This window comes from Kryptolebias marmoratus, linkage group LG17 (assembly GCF_001649575.2).
Source record: "Kryptolebias marmoratus isolate JLee-2015 linkage group LG17, ASM164957v2, whole genome shotgun sequence".
Classification (NCBI taxonomy): domain Eukaryota; kingdom Metazoa; phylum Chordata; class Actinopteri; order Cyprinodontiformes; family Rivulidae; genus Kryptolebias; species Kryptolebias marmoratus.
This window is the reverse complement of record NC_051446.1, coordinates 12,608,947-12,616,123: the sequence shown is the minus strand read 5'-3', so window position 1 is coordinate 12,616,123 and position 7,177 is coordinate 12,608,947. Positions and strand designations below refer to the sequence as shown.

Below are 7,177 nucleotides of genomic sequence, written 5' to 3'. Positions count from 1 at the left end.
ATTCTAATTTTCTGATATGATGAATTTGAGATTTTCATTTGTTGTCATTTGTAATCATCAAAATTAAACGAAATAAACATTTGAAATATATGAGTTTGTATGTAATGTATGAATATATTATACAAGTTTCACTTTTCAAATGGAATTACTGAAATCAATCTACTTTTTCATGATATTCTAATTTTATGACCAGCACCTGTATTTGCTGCTCGTACAATAATTTGACATGGATGGTGTGTGAAGTTAATGCACCCCCATACCATCAGAGAGGCAGGTTTTAAAACTGTGTGCTCATAGCAGGCTGGATGATCCCTCTCTTCTTTAGAGAAGTAGGGGGAGGACATGACATCTGTGGTTTCCAAAAAGTATTTCAAATTTTAATTTGTCTTTGCTTCAGTCCATTTTAAATGAAAATCATTTTAAGAAGACGGCAGCGTTTCTGGATGGTGTTCACATCTTGCTTCTTCATTGCCTGATAGAGCTTTAAGCAGCATCTGTGGATGTCAGGGTGAACTGTGTTTACAGACAATGATCTATGGAAGTGTTCCTGAGTTCATGCACTGATGTCTAGAACAGAATCCGACCTGTTTTTAATACAGAGCAGCCTGAGAGCCCGATGATCACAGCATTGACTTTCAGTCTTGTTCTTTGAGCTCAGAGGTTTCTCCAGATTCTTGAAATCTTTTGATGAGATATTCGGTCTTTTCAATTTTCTATCGAGGAACATTATTCTAAAATGGTTTCACTATTTTTGATAGTTTTTTGCCGTCTGGTGAACTTCTGCCCATCTTTACTTCTAAGAGATTCTTACTGACCCGTTAAAATTTAACCTAATTAGTTACAAAAAGCTCCATTAGCTGTTTCTTATTCATACCACTTACTTTTACAGCCTTTTGTTGCCCCTGTCCCAACTTTATTAAGATGTGTTACTGCCATTAAGTTAAAAATTACCTTATTTCTTAAAAAAAAAAAAAACCAAACAACTATAGTTATTACAACATATATGTTTAGAATTTAGAATTTTTTTTGTTTGTGGCACGTCCCGACTGCCCCGGTTTGCTTCACCGACGCAGTCATTTTCATGTCCTTGTTCTTGGTGATTCTCTTTCCCGTCCGTTTGAAGCAGAACTAAGAGGCAGCCCTGAGTCATTACATTTCTGACTTATATGCGGCTGCCGCGCAACTGGCCTGATGGATGCCAGTCAGCTCGGGACATGTGCGATAGGATCTGTGCTGAGGCAGGAGGACTGAGGGAGTCCCTCGGGCTTCTAGGAGGAGAGTCTGAGGAAAATCTAGCCAAACTATAACTGTTTTAATTGTTTGTTTTTTTTTTGCTGGGTTCTGTAGGCAAATCCTTATACTCTCAGACAGCAATCAGTGGATGTACCTCTACAACTGATTAACTTGTAAATCATTTCAAGATGGCCACAGCAGCTGGTCAACTTCAGCTAACACAAAAATGTCTGTAGCTCAGTTTTACAGAGTCATCCCCTACACATACTTTCAGCACTAACATATTGTAGATCTTGTCATATCAAACATAGCATTTTTTTCAACCAAAATGGCTGTCATTTCTTAACGTAACATGGTCTCAGTTTTAAACTTAATATGCATTCCTTTCATTACAGCATAGAGGTCTGCAGTCCGATCCCTGGACAGAGTCTTATCCCCACATAAAGTTACTGCCGTATACTCTACACCGCAGGGCCCTCGTCGGTTTTAAGATTAGCTGCTGATCTTATCTGTTCTGTGTAAAAGAGAACTCTGTCAACGAGCGATCAAACCCAGCTCCTCTATAAACACTTCAAACGGCCGCACAGCTGTCCCAGCCCTCGTGTGTGTGTGTGTAGGTCAGTGTAAATATGTCAGCGTGGGTCAGAGGTCAAGGTCTTGAGGCATCGCGGCATTTCTAGCAACCGTGCCCTTAAGTGTGAATGCGTGCGTCCAGTTGTCCGTCTCATTTGAACATTTTTAGAGGCTTCTCTAGCTGAGGCGCGACTACAGAGCAGGAGAGCAGGTCGAGGTGGGCGTGGGAATAGAAACGGGCCCGGGCCCTCATGCAGGCCTTTGACTGGTCTGACATGGTCATTCAGTGCTGCTGTTCTATTTTTTTCCTTGTTCAGAAACACAAATCTTGTTTTTTTTGTAACACATACAAAAAAACCCTGTCATTTTAGTTTCCTAGTCCCCCTATGTTTTAATTGTTTCTAACTTGGCTGTAATTGTGTGCTCCTGTGTGAGCTTCTGAGTTACAGACCGAAGCAAACATCTACACTGCTGCCACCTAGTGGTGAGAACCTGTGGTGACATGTAACTCATCCATGTTCAGGAGCAGATTTGTTTTTAACTTTTGATTTCTCCTTCAGTAAGTCTTTGGCTTTTTGTGTGCTGAAAAGGTACATTTCAAAGTGTTAAATCCACTTAACAGGAAAACTTTTGTTTCCCTAAAAAACGCCTTGTTCTTTAACTCTCCTGAATGCCTCATTTTAACCTTATTATATGACATCACTAAGAGATAAATACAAATTTTGTAAAGTAAAATAATACCAGGCTCCTTGTTAGTGCACTTCCTATATATAGGATGAGAATTTATTTTAAAACCGGACTATTTCACAGTCTGCTCCTCAGAAATGGCTTGAGATGAAAACCTGCATTACATTTGTTTAAACATCACATATTGATATAAACTAAGTTGTTATCACTTACCTTACCCAAATGTTTGTCTTTTACATTTTTACACAAAGTAGAACTTTTTATTGAAAAAGGGTTCACAGTAAGTAACAAAGAAACAACTTATTTCAGTAAAAATACCAGTACAAAAACATAAAAACGCTCCAATAAAAATAAAGGTGACTATAAAAATCTTATCAAACAAAATCCTACAACATGACAACATGCACTTTTATTACAGCTAACAGTTATCCATACAATGTTCTTACTTTTTCTGTCTCTGAACAGTTCTGCCCATCCTCACCTGCATATTCACTTTGTGGTTTTAAAGGGATATTTCAGTCATTTGGAAGTGGGGTTTTTCTCTGGAGTGTTATATAATTCATATAATGTTCATTTATAATAAATGACTGTGATTATTTTATAAACTTTCACATGAGCTGCTATAAAACTTTTGTGATTGGAGCTGTATTAAAATGGCAACAATCTATTTTAGTTTCAGCAGCATTTTTTATGGCAAGCATTTAGCTAATGGCTAGCAAGTCCACTTAGATAGCCCAAATGCTAACTGCTCTTATTTGGACTAGCTAACAGCTAGCTAGTCCAGTTAGCTAGTCCTCTATCCTCTATCTTGTCTGTAACAATTAAAATATTAACTGTTTATAACCAAACAAAAAAAACACTAAACTTCAAAATGGCCGACATACTGTTTTTTTCTTAACTACAGTGGCCGTTACATGGTTTCAAAATGTATACAGATTAAATGAAACAAAAATACAATACAATACAACAAAAAAATGATGATATAAACTAAAATTAAACAATATAAAAATAAAATAAACCTTTTTGACCTGTGAACACAGTCATTGTCTTTGTTCTGCCGGGTCACTGATCAGCCTGTGAGCAGACATTTGTCATCTCTCGGGAAGTTGATGCTTTCTTAGTGACTAACAGAATAACAAATGATGGTTCTTTAAACACCAGGAAATAAGCACAGCTAGTTCACCTCCCACGCTGTCATTACCCAGCTTTCCCCCCTCCCCCGATTCTATATCTGTCTGTCTTCACTTTCTGTTTGGAGGGCCCACCCACGGCCGTCCCCATAAGGCAGCGGCCTTGGCAGCTTCACACGGACCACATCAGGCCTGAGGGAAGAGCAGGTGTACTGCTGTCAACAGACACTCCGAAACGCTCAGCTGGTGATTTGAGATGGAGTACAAATTTATGTCAGCAAACTCTTCAGAAACACCTAATCTCCCGCCTCAGTATTCCCCTCTCGATTTTGGCGTGAGAACAGGACGTGCTGAGCAGCAAATGGATCTCTCCGGCCACAAACAGGCAGAGTGGGATGCTGGGTTCATCTGGGGAAAAAAAAGTTTAATATGACAAGACATTGCAAGTTTACGACCGTTGAAGCCACACACCTTAAACCAACACGCTGGCATGCCGCATTTACCAGTTTGCATGCTGTTATTTCAGTGTTACGTTTCACGCCCCTCTCTCAGCCCTGAACCTCTGTAGGCGGGAAACGCCGCCGTGTCCAAATAAAGGCTGCAAGCAGCACCACGAACCCACGGCTGCGTCTTCCCACCTTGCCCGCGGGGCTCCGCCGGACGCTAACGTGGGAGTCTGGGGGGCTCCGTTCCTCTTCGGGTGTCCTGCAACACAAGTTTGTTCGCCATGCTCAGAATAAGCCCAATCGTCTCCAATTACCCTCCTCTCACAGATTGTTTGGTGTCATTTGCCGTCTGCCGGCTGGATGTGATGATTCTGCGCCTGCAGTGTAAAAGGATACAGTTCTTTTTGGCATGCACCGGGCATGTTACAACTCAATTGGAGCAGGGGGCCGTGGCGGCCTTAAAACAGCCAGCGAAGAATACGAAGCCGTTTACACAAAGCACGGGGTGGTTCTCACCTCCCGAAGAACACCAGAAACCCGATAGTAGAAGTGAGGTGAGGTTTTTTTTTTTTTTTACGAAGCAGAAACTAGGGGATGAAGCTATGTCTCAGCACAGGGAGAGTAGCCAAACCGGGTCACCTGTGGTTTGGGTATTCTCACACCCTTGGGTTAAAAAAACTCCATTCGGGTCCATCGGAAGGTCTGAAACCAAAGAGCGATCACTCATTCATCTGACATTTGGATGCAGAAATTGACGGCATATCAGATTATGAGAACCTCAGGCTGGACACACATCAATCACAGCTCCAATAAGAAAATAAAAATAGGCCAAAAAAGCCCTCATTTTGGCCAGTCAGACGGCATTCAGCTACACGACGTAACCACATCCTTACATGAGCTGTAATAAAATGTACTGTATGCACTCATGACTTGGCTGCGCGGCCTGATATGGAGCCGTGGGCTCGGAGCGGCTTTACATGGAAGAAACGATCGCCTGGAGGAGGAAACCCAAAATGGAAGCGCCATCTGTCCACCTCTTTGTCTCGTTTCGCTTCAATTTCAGCCCACCCTTTTTGACTTTAACCGTCACCCCAACCCCAGGCAGAGGCAGAGGTGGACCGAATGGCGGCGTCTGTCGCCTCCTGGGAACAACATCCTGATGCTGTCCGGGTGTGTGAAGGAAAACTCCAGCATCAGTGATTTTGTTGCCAGGGGAAGGACTGAATCCAGCTGGGATCATATGGTGCCGCAGGAGCATCTGACATTTCTGTTCTCTGTCATTTAATGAAGCATTAGTAATTCAATACAAACAAAGCTGGGAGTGTATTTTATCAGTATGTGACATATAAACTTAAACTTTTGCACTACTATCTTCATTTCTGTATGTGTTATTCTGCTTTAAACCTCTAGAGGGAGCTAAAGGAAACGCTCAAATGACAGAAAATAAACAGTTATACATCCTGTATACACTTGGAAATTTGATATCTTTGGATTGATTTGTTTTACACATATACAAACAACTTCAAAGAAAGAAAAGAAGAAGAAGAAGAAAAAGGATGATGTTCATAGTGCAGATGAGGGTTTTAAGGAAGTATCGTAGCGTTTACAGAAAACTATCCGAGGTTTTAAATTAGTTAGACAAACAGCGGTTAACTGCAGGTCAAGCTGCAGCCGGGAAAAGTAACAAAACTGTGAGACAGCGGTAATGAAAGGAACCAAAAAGTAAAAAAAAAAAAAAAAACTTTTTAAAACTGTGCCATAAATTCTAATTTAGTGCACGTGGATTACCTCTCCTAAGTTCATCCTCCTGAATAATTCTGCATTAGAAAGTTGAAACTGAGCAGGAAAAACGATTTCGAAACAGCTCCCGCGTGGACTCGCTTAACACAGATAACAAGAACGCCTCTGCATGTGTTAGGCATGGGGGTGGACTGATCATAATTTGGGCTTGTGTTGCAGGCTGAGGTGCTAGACGCGATTCTCTGTTGACAGGAGCAACATATGTAAGGAAAAAAGCTTTTGCAACAAGGTATTAATCCCAAACACACTGTGTTTTACTAACTCTTGGGACAGTACTGTGTATATCATATAGTACCATGTTGAATTGTACTTCTCAAGATCAACACTGGCCCCTTAACTAGCTCGTTAAATGTCAGATAGTGGTCTCAAAATTCCAGTTTTAATCACAAATATCTGCTTTTTTAAAATATATTTTAAAAAATAATAATTTGAAATTTAGGAGTAATCTCTATAGATATAATAAACAGCATTTTGGAATTGCTCTAACACTGAACCCTGTACCTGACAACTGTGAAATACAAAATTAAAAGTGTTTGTCTTCGCCTGCCACAGCGAAAGGCAGGAAACAATGTAGTTGTGATTGTGTGTTAATTCATTAGCAAAATATCACACAAACCACTTGACAGACTTCAATGAGGCTCTCGGAAAGTCATCACTGGATCTACAGCTCATTAACCAATTGGGGTCACTGTGATTCAAGATGGCTGCCACAGCTAAATGAAATTCCTACGACGCTGTCAATTTTACAGATGTGGAGCTAAGTAGCTGAGAGTCGCCCCCTAACGCTGTCATTTCTCACCATAACCTGGTGTTTGTTTTTTGGGGGCCTTCAAGGAACCCTAGGCCTTTCAGAAAACTCCGATCTGTGCTGCTTGTCGCGTCTGAAATGTTTCTTACCAGAATGCACGTTAATGGCCCGCGTGTTAACATAGGAACACTGATGTTAAACCTGTTCGCACTGCCTCAGGTTCCACTCTGCTCCTCTAATAACATTCACAAGTTCAAAATGTAATGGTCGGCTCCGTGGAAGAGCGGAGCCTGTTATTCTCATTAAGACAGGAAGCTGCATGACATTAGAGCCGGAGGTATTGATCGTAAGCCGCACTCTGCTGCAGGGAGGCCAGAAATCAGCAGGCAGGGAGCCGCATATACGCGAGCTCTTTGTCCTGTCTTCGCCCTCTGCTCTTCTTTCACTCGGCTCTCCGTCCTCTGTGTGCCCCCACACCACTTCCACCTCTCCCTTCCCTCCCCAGATGTGTTCTCCTCCAGGGTTAGAGTTTCCAGCCGTGCGGCTAGAGCAGGAGGTGG

At 41.7% G+C, this 7,177-nt stretch overlaps 1 long non-coding RNA gene across 2 annotated transcripts in view; it reads right to left on the bottom strand.

The window, feature by feature from the left end:
* The window catches only part of LOC119617859, an 8,025-nt gene extending 3,707 nt beyond the window's left edge, over positions 1–4,318 (bottom strand). Inside the window, exons 1-2 of one of the 2 annotated variants that reach the window (XR_005234278.1) lie at positions 4,127–4,318; positions 3,522–4,031 (exon numbers count right to left, since the gene is read on the bottom strand). This is a non-coding gene — a long non-coding RNA (uncharacterized LOC119617859). Of the gene's footprint in view, positions 1–3,136; positions 4,032–4,126 lie in introns of those variants that run through there. The other variant, XR_005234277.1, reaches the window with a different exon arrangement.
* Positions 4,319–7,177: the final 2,859 nt, after the last annotated feature.